This window comes from Ambystoma mexicanum, chromosome 11 (genome assembly GCF_040938575.1).
Source record: "Ambystoma mexicanum isolate Mex_15411 chromosome 11, UKY_AmexF1_1, whole genome shotgun sequence".
In the NCBI taxonomy this organism is placed as follows: domain Eukaryota; kingdom Metazoa; phylum Chordata; class Amphibia; order Caudata; family Ambystomatidae; genus Ambystoma; species Ambystoma mexicanum.
The window spans coordinates 1,053,065,368-1,053,077,750 of record NC_090934.1 but is presented as its reverse complement, the minus strand read 5'-3'; positions in this window follow the sequence as shown (position 1 = coordinate 1,053,077,750).

Genomic DNA, 12,383 nt, shown 5'->3' with positions numbered 1-12,383 from the left:
ATTGAGCTTGGTTTGCAGGTATAACTGTGACTGCCTATGTACCGGGAGTCCACAACAAGAAACTGCATACGCCAAGGCAGAGTGAATGAACAGACGGCACACCGGTACAGGTAAACGATAGGAAGATCGGGCAAATACCATGATGTGGCCACCTGATTTTAAAATGGCAAACCCCTGTGGCAGTGACATGCGGACTGTAGGATGATAGGTGAGACCTCATGCCACTGCCTCTCCAACCATATATGCCAACCATATACCAATCACAGGTGTTAGCCAGGTATACTCAGAGATGAGTAGCGTGATTAAAAGCTGCAATTGAAGAGGAGAGGCCTTTGCCTCAGTGCCGGCAACTCTCTGTAGCATTAAGGAAACTCTTGCAAGCAAGTGGGTCGCTGGACCTGCACAAAACTTGATATGAAACTAAGAATACCGACTTAAAGGGACTCGTAGCAGATGGTAGGAGAGCAGCACTGGTGCATCCACATATAGGAAGAGCGTAGAATTAATTCAAAATGGTGAATGTAGCTTGTGTAGACTTTTTCCATCCGAGCCCTGGGTCTGTCAACTTGTCACATGTGCTAGCTAAGAAAGTTGCAATTTGCAGAGCCAGATCCTACACTGTTTAATGCCAAAGCAGCGCACACAGCACCTTGCAATCCGACAATCACCCTGGAGCATGCAGAGCTATAGAAAAGACCCAAAATGGTGGAAGGGGTGTAGGAATTAGCAGTTCAAAGTAGGAGGTGGTGGTTAGATTCTGGCGGTGTGAAACGAAACAAGAGGGAGAGTGAATAATGCACATTGAGGAGGCAAGGGGAGAGGCTCACTGGAGGGGATAAAGTGAGAGTCGCAAATGAGGAGAAAAGGAGAGCAAGCGGGTGTGGAGAAGGAGAAAAAGTGGAGTGGAGGTAGAAAGATATTGAAGTAGCTCAAAAAGTGAGAAACGGGTGATTTTGTAAGAAGACGGTAGGCAACACTGGAAAAGGTAAAAAAGGAATTAGCCAGCATTGCAATGTGGCAAGGAGGCAGAAGGAGCGAAAGCAAGAGACAGGACAACAGACAGAAGGAAAAACCTGGAGAAGAAGCAGATGAGTGAGGGAAAGCGAACTGCTGAGGTGGAAGATACAGTGTGAAGGTTGGAAGGTAGCCTGGGAGGAGAGCAAGAACTCCTTCTCCAAACTTCAGTCGTGGAATGTTTTGAATAGTACTTCAAAGGCCTCTCCTACCACCTTGTGGCACTTTCTACCACGGCCGTGTGGGAAAGCCTGATCTCCCTGCAGCCCACCTAAAACTGTAAGAATGATGGACCCCCATTCGCCAAACACAAGGCACCAGGGATCTTCAAGTTTTGAAGAACTAACGTGACATCATGACCAATGTAGCAGCTGCCAACAAATCCCAAAGGCAAATCCAAAAAAGAGTTGAGTGGCTCTGTGTACATTTCAAAGACTACCGGCTTAGAAGGCGGACCTGATGCAGTGAATGAAACAACCTGACGGCTATACACGTCCAACAACTCGGCTCATAACCTTAGTTGATCCTAAACGCTCATTATTTGTCCTAAAATAAAAAGTAGGGAAATTGGGTTTCCTTGGTGCTCTGACACCCCAAATGTGGACTTGCCGTGTGCCAACAATAAGGCAGAGAAATAGTATTCAGTACACGTGAGGGAGGGGCCTCAACCAGTAGAAAATCGGGTACACCCAGGACAGCCCACGATTGCCCCTAGTGAGACCCTTGCCACAGTCCCACAATAGCCAATGGTATACAAGGAAACCGGACCAGTACAGGTCAAGGGTGTTGGGAAAGAGGTTTGAGGATGAGCCTGTGAGGTGGAGGAAGGAGACAAATGCAGGGAGAGGGAGGCAGTGTAGAAGAGTGAGGATGGACAAAGGTAGGCAAAGGGCATTCAGGGACATGTACAAGTCAGAGAAGGAAGGTGGAGACCTGGAGGATGTGATAAGATAGTGAGCGGAAGTGGAGGCCATTACAGGCAGGGAAAAAGTTGGACATAGAAGTGGGGAAGAGTAGTGGATGGAAGTGTCTAGAGCCAAAATCTAGCTTTGGCCAAGCCAGAAGCGTTTTGTGCTGATGGGGATGTTAAAGAGGATGAAAACGGGAGCAGTGGGGCTTGAGTTTGATAGAAGCCAGCAAGAAAGTGTTCGGGAGGTACAGACCCTGGACACAGACATTGGCAGGGTGAAGATCCTAGAAACCCCAAGAGAGATTGAGAGAAGAGTGCAGCAGAGAACCATAATCCAGTTTCCTATTGGGTTAGCAAGCCCACTGGGAATTAGCTCTGATGGAACGGCCAAATCTTTCGGAGAAACTAAGAGCACTACACAAGCCTGTGGTGTAATAAGTAGCCAAAGCCTGTGAGACGCACACAAGAACATCAGACATTGGTGGGCATAGAAGATGTATGACCCCATGTGAACACAGTTTGTAGTGGGATCCTAAAGTGTGAGCCTGAGAGAGGCTCAAGAGAAGTTAGAGCCTGTGGTGAGCTAAAAATGTGAGTTGATTAGAATTGTGCATGATAAACCTTCTTGTAGCTGTGGTGCCACAATGAGTGCAGCCTGAAAATTGGCTATCCTCCTATGTCCTGTCCCCTTTCCTCCATACTTGTGGGACATTACCACGTCCTTCGAGACGAGACGGGACAGGAGCACTTTTGTAAAAAAGCATCCAAAGTTTCGAATTTTTTACCTTTCATTTTTACGCAGGGTAGCGCACATGGCCGTAACCCCGTCCTCCTGAGATCCGCCCTCCGCATCGCCCTTTAATACTTTTCTCAGCGCGGTCTGGGCTGGACGCACTAGCAGCACTGGGAATTTTAATTTTTATTCCCTTTTGTCCGTCCTTCATGCTCCAGTTCCTCGGTCATCTAGCCCTCCGTCTGTGCCGGAGCATCTGGGATTTGTGTCCTGTTCTTCATGCGAACGTTGCTTCGCGAGGGTGGATTCCCCCCCACTCTCTTTGCTTGGAGTGTCTAGGCCCTGAGCATCGCTGGGATTTGGGCTTCTACTGCAAATCCCTCTCGATCCGGCACTCCAAAGTGATTTTCTTTGGTGGGAGGAAGTGTTTCAGCGCCTTCCTCCACTTCATTTTCATCTTTTCATCGAAAAGAAGAAATGCCCAGTAAGTTCTTTACTTTTTAGGGTGACCCGGCCAGGGGACTCCTTCCTGGGGTCTCTGTTTCTGGAGGTTTTCATACCAAGCCATGGCTCGAGGCACCTCTTGAGGGAGCTTTACGTTGCAGGTTAAAACCAGAGGTTCCTCTTCTTGGGGCTAAGTCAGCACCGAGAGATCTTCCTTGTTGAAGATCTTGCCGGGTAGGTACATACCTCAACCGTCCCACGCTCCGGGGTCGTGGTGATACCGATTCTGTCAAGGGGGCAAAGAGGGAGGTCACGGACCATAACTCCTCCACTATCGGCTCTGCTGAGCTTCCTTCCCCCCGCAGGCTAACTTTGGGGTAGTTTCTAAGATGTCCAGTAAGCATCCGAGACCCCCTAGTACCGGCTCTGCCGAGGATCCTTGGGTCAAGGCTAAGGTGTTACTAAGTCCACTGACTCTCCTGAGGAGACAATTGTCTTATCTCCACATGTGACCCAGTTCTCCTCAGGTATCGACAAAATGGCCAACCCTGTGGTCTACGGCCATTTTGGGTACGTCCCTTACACCAATGTTCATGCTGTCTGGTGCTGGAAGCATTCCTTTTGGGACTGAGCAGCCTTTTCCACGCTATGTGGACAACAGAAATCCGTTCCGCCCTTCATTTCACTGGCATGCTCGGACACTGCTGCCGCATACAGTCTCGCTCCCTCCTACTTCCGCTCCACTGATCTATGTGGATTCGGCCGGTGGTGGGCCCTCCTGGCAACCATCCTCCTTGCGTTCATCGGGGTATGCCCCTCACGAGCGGCCTCTTCCTGTACCAGCGACAAAGCCTTCGGATGAGGATAAGTTTTTCCGGAGGTTTCAGAGGCTCATGCGCTCTGACCCCATGAAGTTGTATTTTAAATGTCTTTTCAAAGAAATCTATCCTGAGCCTTCTGTCCCACACTTGTGTATAGGTGCGTTATAAATGCGATCTCATATCACACCGTCTGCCCCGGCTGTTACTTTGCATTTGCAGGTTCCGGTGGTGCCACTCCCTCTACCGCTTCCTTCTGGACCTCCTCCATCTCTTCTTCCTCTTCCCCTGTTGTCTCCTACAGAGAAGACACTGGCAGATCAGGGCAGCAATAAGCAGCACCGCTCGGTGAGAGCATTCCTTTACCGGGACCTGCATTGGTTGGCCCTCCTTGATATTCCAGTACCTGAGGCTCCCATTCCTCAGAAGCGGTTGCTTTCTGGAGCCTTTACCCTGTCACCTCAGGAGCGCACTGACCTGTTCCTCCAGAAGGACATCTTGGCTGAGGTCCGTAAGGTCTGGGATAAACCCCACACCGGGCTACACCTCAACAAGAGAATTGACGCTCTATACAAGCTTCACGCCTCTGAGAAATAGCATTCTCCGCTTGTCCACTCCCTTCCTCAACGGTTGTGGCAGCGCCCACCCTTCAGTCCAAGCTGGCCTCGGCATCTTCAACAGCAGCGGGCCAAATACTTTCCAAAGAGGATAAACTTTTGGACGCTTGGGCAAGAAAGTCTTTGCCAATTTGGCGCTCCAACTTCGTCTAGCGAACACCAAACTCATCCTGGCAGCAGCCAATGTGAGGCTGTGGAAAGTGTTAGCCGATTTCCAGGAGTGTATTCCTGCGGATAGGCTTTATGACTTTAAAGCCGGTTTGTCGGATGCCAGAGTGTTGGCACAGGATCTACTGGAAGCTGCGGCACAACATGTAGATCCCTCGGGTGGAGACCTTATGGTCGGGCTTGACACCTCCTGCCAGGCGTAGTTCCACGCGACAAAGTTCTCAAAGGAAGTGCAAGAAAAAGTACTGGACCTTCCTTTTGATGGCACGGAATTGTTTCATTCTTCTACAGACGAGGAACTTGGAAAGACCAAAGCGAGTACCCAAACCACCAAATCTTTATCGGTCCTGGGGAAAGCTCCAGCTAAGGCTGCTTATACACTGAGGTCAGGGTCCCAGACTCAGTCCTTCTCTGGGTTCAGGGGGTTTCAGTATTGCCATGCTTGCGGAACTGAAGCTCTGGTTGGTGGGTCCCACCGAAAGCAACAGCGGCAGGGTTGTTGGTTTTGCTCCCGGCCATCAGCCGCTTCTCCAGGGTCAGGTAGTCTCCCTGTCAACAAATCATCCAAATTATATATTTTTTTGTCCGTCGCACGAGACTCCGGTGGGAGGACGAATCTCGTCTCATCTCATCTGGAGGCGTGGCAGACTATCACTGAAGACTGGTGGGTTTTGTCCATCGCTCGGGGGGCTTTCGCTTGCCCCTACCCCACCCTTCAACCCTCCCAACAGATCGGGTAGCCCTCCCTCAGAGCGGAGGTAAAGAAACTTCTAGACCTCAGAGCGGTGGAGCCTGTTCTCCTCGGTGAGCAAGAGGAGGGCTTCTTCTCACGTCTGTTCAGTGCCCAAACCCAACCAGGCTGCCGTGTGCACTATCCCCAATCTTTCCCAGTTCAATGCCTTGTTAAAGTCCTCTCTTTGAGAGGGCGACTGGCTCAGTGTTGTGGCCTTCAGAACGCTTACATGCACATCCTGATATGGAGGCCGCATCAGAAATATCTGCGGTTCTCCCTAGGAGGGGAACACTTCCAATTCCATGTGCTCCCTTTTGGTCTCAGCTTGGCGCTGCGTGTCTTTATGAAGATGATGTCGGTCATTGCAGCCTACAGGGCGTTCATGCATATCCATATTTGGACGACTGGCTCCTGCGCAGTCCTTGCCCACAGACAGCATTGAGCAATCTCCAGTCCCTCCTCCAGCTCCTGTTCCACCTTGGGCTGGCGGTGAACTGGTGGAAATCTTCCATGATGGTCTCTCGAGACCTCATTTTCTTGGGTTTGCGTTGGAATACGGTCAGTACCAAGGTGTTCCGAAGGGTGGACAGGATTGCGGACCTATCAGCCACGTGTCAGCTCTTTCTCCAGTCTTAGCACATGATGGCTTGGTGGTTCCAGAGAATTCCGTGCCTCGTGGCCTCTTTCATGCTTGCTCTTACTCTTGCATGTCTGAAGATGAGGCATACTCCGATGGCTCTTCAGAGCTCTTAGTCTCAGGCTTCGGACCCGGATTCCAAGATAATCCCAGTTCAGTCCTCTATGACGGCGGATCTACTATGGTGGTCTTTGACCGACAACCTTTCTGTAGGAGCTTCCTTCCAGGAGCCCTCACCACAAGTGATGGTTACCACAGACTCCTCCCTTCTGGGTTGGGGCGCGATGCTGTGTCACCTCAAAGTATTCAACCTTTGGACACCTCAGGACAAGCAGTTTCATATCAATTATATGTAACTCCTGGCTGTTTTTCAGGCGCTCAAAGCTTTTCAACCGTCCATCACGAACAATGTAGTCCGTATTCGTACAGACAATTCTGTGGTGATGTTTTAGATCAACAAGCAGGGTGGCACCAAGTCACCCCTCCTTGTGGACATAGCCATACAGATTTGGGAATGGGCCACAACATTTGTCTCCTGGCTGTACACATTCCGGGTCACATCAATGTAACTGCAGACTCACTCGGCCACCAGTCGGCAGCCAGTTACAAGTGGGAATTAAACAGATGTTCTCTCGACCATTTTTCGCCAATGGGGCACTCCAGAGGTGGACCTCTTTGCGACTTCTGCAAATAGGAAACTTCCTCTGTATGCATCCAGAGACGGTCTTGGGGTGTCCTCCCTTGGAGACACTCGAGATTCCATGGCACAACATGAAGACTTATACCTTTCCTCCACTGCCTCTGATCCATCGGTCACTCTGCAAGCTGAGGAATGCATCGAATTGCAATCTCCTCCTCATAGCTCCTTGGTGGCCAGCCAGGTTCTGGTTTTTGGAACTTCGGCATCTGTCGATTCTTCCTCCGATCAGATTGCACTGGAGAAGAAGGTTGGGAATCAACAGCAATCACCAGATGTGGCACCCCTCCCCACAATCGTTCAGCTTAGCGCCCTGCTGCCTGAAATCAGCTCGTTAGCGCAGTTTAATCTGTCCGAGGACAATATGCACCTTATCCAAGCAGCCCAGAAACCTTCTACGAGGGCTCAATATAGATGCAAATGGCTCAGTTTTTGCCACTGGTGCTTAGCTAAACAGCTTGACCCCAGTCACGCTACGGTGGTCACTGTTCTTTCATTCATGTCTCATCTCGCAGCTTCGGGCCTTCTTGTCTTGCAGGACCTACTTATCCGCCATTGGGGCCTACCTGTCCACTGACAGCTGGTCCTTTTCTTTGACTAATCCAGTCATTAAAAGGCATTTTGCTGGTCTTCTGAATCTTTTCCCGCCGGTACGTACTCCTCACCCCAAGTGGGATTTGAATGTGTTATTCATTGCATTGTGCCATAAACCATTTGAACCTATGTTCACTACCGATCTCAAATACCTTTCGTGCAAAGTCGCCTTTCTGATCGCAGTGACACCTGCAAGGCGAGTAAGCGAGCTCCAGGCTCTTTCTGTGGAACATCCGTTCCTCACCTTCCATGAGGATAAGGTTGTGTTCCGCACTCATGCTTCTTTCCTGCCTAAGGTGGTTACCGATTTTCATTTGAATTAATCAACCTCCTTACCTGTCTTTTTTTTTTTCCCCCAACCCGGCATCGGATGTCGAGAGAGTCTTACAAAACCTGAACGTCAAGCGAGCCTTAAAGTTTTATCTCGACAGAATGAGTGAACTCAGGGCCTCCTCACAACTCTTGTCACATTCGGGGATCAGAAAGGGAAACCAACTTCCAAGGCAACTATCTCTCAATGGATTGCCTCCTGCATTTCTGAAGCCTATACAATTCAGGGCCTTCAACCTCCAAAAGGCAGCCATACCCATCTTGTACTTGGCAAATCGGCTACTGTTGCCTTCCAAAAGTCAGTTCCTTGGGAAACCATTGCCAAGTCAGCTACGTGGGCTTCCCCTTCAGCTTTTTGTTAGCATTACTGCTTGGACCTGAGCTCCAGGGCTGATGCCCTGTTTGGCCAGGCTGTCCTTAAGAATTTATTTCAGTAAGGTTTTTCTTTCCATCCACACAAACTTTCTGTGGTGCGTTTCTTGGGAATCTCTCACAAGTATGGAGGAAAGGGGACGGGACGTAGGAATATAATAAAGTTACTCACCGTAGTGACTACCTTACTCCTAGTCCATAGTCCACTTTCCTCCCTATGCCCGACCGCAGTATCCTCTATCATTGCTTAAATGGTCTCAGAACTGATGATAGAAAAGGACTGATGGGCGATGCGCGGGGCGAGCTCAGTACGGCGGGGTTACAGCCACGTGTGGTACCCTGCGGAAAATTAAAAGGACCGCCCAGTTAGTCAGCGGATAAACCAGAGGTCTGCCACTTCCCTTCAGCAACTCTGCACTTTCATTTCTGCAAAGCTAAATCAGAGTCCTACCAGCCTTAGCTTCATGACAGTGGCAAGGATCTCAAGAGTATTAGAAATGGAGAGGTGAAGGTTAGCGAGGACAGAGTCAGTTTAAGAGTCAGAATCGGGGGTGCGAGGGAAGATGAAAGTGGAAGCAAAAGCACCGACTGGCACTCGCTTCATCCGTCAAATGACTGAGAAGGAGGCTGGCAATGCTTGAGGTGGCTTGGATAGAGGGTTGAGGGGCTCCAGAAGGGAGGTGAGGAAGTGGTCATAACAGGAGAGGGGAGTGTTGAGCAGGTTAGAGGTGAGTGAATGTTTGAAGAGATGAATGCACCCAGAGGGTGTCGAGCTGTGTGGGTCAGACCGGAAGGAAGAATGTTAAGGAGAGGGATTCACATAGGTCGCGGAATACTGCAGTGGCAGATTCAGGTTAGTCAAGGAGGAAGAGGTGGAGCCACCAGGGGGTCCCTGTAGATGGTAGTGAGGGAGTAGGAGAGACACCAAGCCTACTGGGCCTTGAAAAGCTGGGCACTACCTTATTTTCTACTGGCATGCATCCAGCAACTTTGCACCAATATGCAGGCAGGTGCCAGGTTGTCAGCTCACTGAGTCTTATTGACATGCATATGACCCGTTTCAGTCACCAGTGTCATTGGACATCTGGGGGCACAGAGGACAATAGGACGTTCACCAGCTAACCGCACCTTCAAAGGGGCAACACACAGGAAAAGGTTGCTGCAGAGAAGTGCCTGTCTGGGTGTGACCTATAAAAGATCTTGCAGCAATGTTTGAGAGACATGTTCATGATGTATGTGTTGATTTATCTGTATTTGACCATCACTTCATTATAGAAAGAAAGCCCGTTCACTCTCGCGATTGGGGCATAGACGTGCAAAATTTTCTATTTGCCACAGTGGAAAATGGGAACGAGAATGATGTTTCTGATGCTTGTTAATCTGCTTAGAATCACATGCTATGCATATAGTCTGACATCTAGTGGTAATCGCGGAGTATTGCATCTTCAAAAGGGGATGTCGACATGGGCGTGCCTGTAACACTATCCCTAACGTGACATGTAGTGTACCCAAATTCCCTCACGCATGGAGGTCCCTCAGATTGTTTTTTTTTTGGACAAACTAGCTGGTCGCCATATGCGGAGCTCGAAAGAGATATATTGCAAAAGTTATAACTTCTTTGTCCCATGACCTTCTTTGACCACTATTGTGGACCCCTACTCCAAAGACGTCTATGACTTTCGGCAACTGGTGCTTCAGTTGACGCTGTCAACCGCGTGGCCTCGGCTTTCTGGCCAGGCTATACAGTAGGGAGTGGGGCCCTAGGGTTTGATTCTCTAAGAAGGCATTTTATTTTCCCCTCTTTTCCCTTCTTGTCTGGCTGCCGCTCTTTACTTCTACTATGGAGAGGACTCCTTTTAAGTTATGTCTGTCTTGTAATGGAAAGTATCATGGAAAGACACTCATGAAAGTGTAAGAAGTGCCGGCCTCGTGATCACGATGAGCAATCTTGGAAGTCCTGCCAACTTTTCCGTCCGAAGATGTTAAAGGATCAGCGGATGAAACGGTGGCCAGCCTATGCCATGCAGGCCAATTGTGGTTCCACCGTCGGCGCAGGCACCTCGTGTGGCGAGGATTCAAGCATCAGCCATGGCTCTGATGTGGCGGCCATAGACTTATCTGCTGAACCGTCCAGTTTCCAGTTGCCCTGCCAGTACTGCTATGTAGAGACTACATCCCGGCGACAGAGGCACACCCGCACCACAGAAAGATAAACACACAACCCCACGAGCTCCCTTGACGGATACGTCGAGGAAGCAACAGATGCCAACAGGCCTGTTTGGCCTGTTTAAAGTTTCTGCGGCACCTACCGATCCTCACACTCAGGTGCCCTCCCCACAACTGTCGTCTCGGCATGCGTCTGGGCATTCAACCCATAAAGGTATCTGCTTAAAAAAAAGACAAGCCCGATGCGCAGTCCAAGAGCGCGTCTGCCCCAAAGGTGTCAACAGAGCCAAAAACCTTGACGCCTACAGGCACGTCGAAATCTCTCCCCGATCCACCGGAGCTACTAGGAGTCTTGCTAACATAGTTTCGGCAGCGAATAAGCCGAAAAGTACATCCTCCTGTCGAGAGGCATATTCAGATGGGTCCCAGCCCCCTCTTCAAGACTTTGTCTGACAAGGCCCCTCCTTCTAGAGACTCCTTTCTCCTGGAGAGCCTTTCCATCCTCCCGACCCCTCTAGTTTATCTCCATGGACCAGAGTAAGGTTTGTGAGCTGTATGGACAAACTGTCTCAGTTTGTAGACTTCTCTGACAAATATTTCACCACTAAGAGACCTAGGGAGTAGGATTCCTGCCCTAGTTTTCCAAAAGTACAATAACTCTCCAGCCAGATTCCACAGGAAGAGGTTTTTGAATTCTCTGAACCTGAAGAGGACTTTCCCCCACTCCAACACCTGACCCAGACGCCATTGTCTTGATCGTCCCTCCTTGCCTCTACAGCTTTGGCTATTGATGATCAAATGGCATTTAATGCAATCCTGAAAAGGGCTGCAGAACATTTCCAGATTGCCACGCAGGAAGTTGTACAAGATACTGACTTTGTGGATCACATCCTGAGGGAAAAACCACCTGCAAGTCTGGCAATCCCCCTGCTGAATTCCATCAAGAAGCGCATCGCACCTTCTTTGCTGTCCCCTTCACTTACAAGGGCTGCCAGCCCCTGGGTTGAAAAACTGTTCCACCCCCTTCGGGGGCATGCCACTCCAGACTCCCTAGTAGTTACTACTACCAGGAAGTGGGCCGGGGAGTCTGGAGTGGCATGCCCCCGCATGTTCAACAGGTCAGAAGGGGAGGGGCGGAACAGTTTACAAGACTGTAAAAAGCTGTACGCCCTCAGCCAATGCATCACCACTTCAGCGGCATATTCCACGTGGATTGCTAATAACACTACACTTTTTGCAAGGTTATAGTAATGTGCAGTAGAATTTACTTCATGAGGGTCTCCAGGAAGTCCCGGAACCAGTACGATCACGCCTGCTGGCGGTTGTCTCGGAAGGGAAACGGGCGACCCATAACCTCCTAAAACACATTGGATACAGCTGAGATGGCAGGGCGGACCCTGGCTCAGGGTACTCTTCTTAAAAGGCACGCCTCTCTCAAGAACTCGGGGTTCAAGCAGGAAACCCAGGGCTCACTTATAAACAAACCAGTGAAAGATGCCCATTTGTTTGGGAAAGCTGTGGATGATGCCTTAGAAACGGCAAAAAAAGAGCACAAGACTCTCAGGTCCCTTAATCAAATCACTGCTCGCCCTTACCAACAGCGGGGAGGTAACTCTCGCTGCTCCTTTCGGGGGCAATCTTTTCCCCGTTCCCCACATAACCAGTATGGAACAAGGGGTACACCATGGCCATCCGGAAAGGGTGCAGCTGGCACCAATACCAGCAGAAGGGTCACCGAAGAGGCAATGGCAGGGTAGGAACTCCACCCCTATAGGCTCCCTGCTTCTGCTTAGAAATGACTCGCCAGTACGGGTCCCCTCCCATGCCTCCCCGGTCGTGGGATGTTTATCATATCTTTTCTTCAAGCATGGGAGGGGGTCAATTCAGACAAGTGGGTGCTCAAGACCACAGCCTACGGTTATTGTATTGAGTTCCACCGGCCTCCTCGATACCATCCACCAACATCCAGACGCCCATCGCCAGCACACCTGCAGATTCTGCTGGAAGAGGTGCAGATCCTTCAAGAAAAGGTTGCCATAGAAGTCATCCCCATTCATCAGGTAAACAATTATATATATTCAGTGTACTTCCTTTTACCCCAAAATGATCTCACCATGCACCCTGTGTTAGACTTGCGCCCAGCGGACATA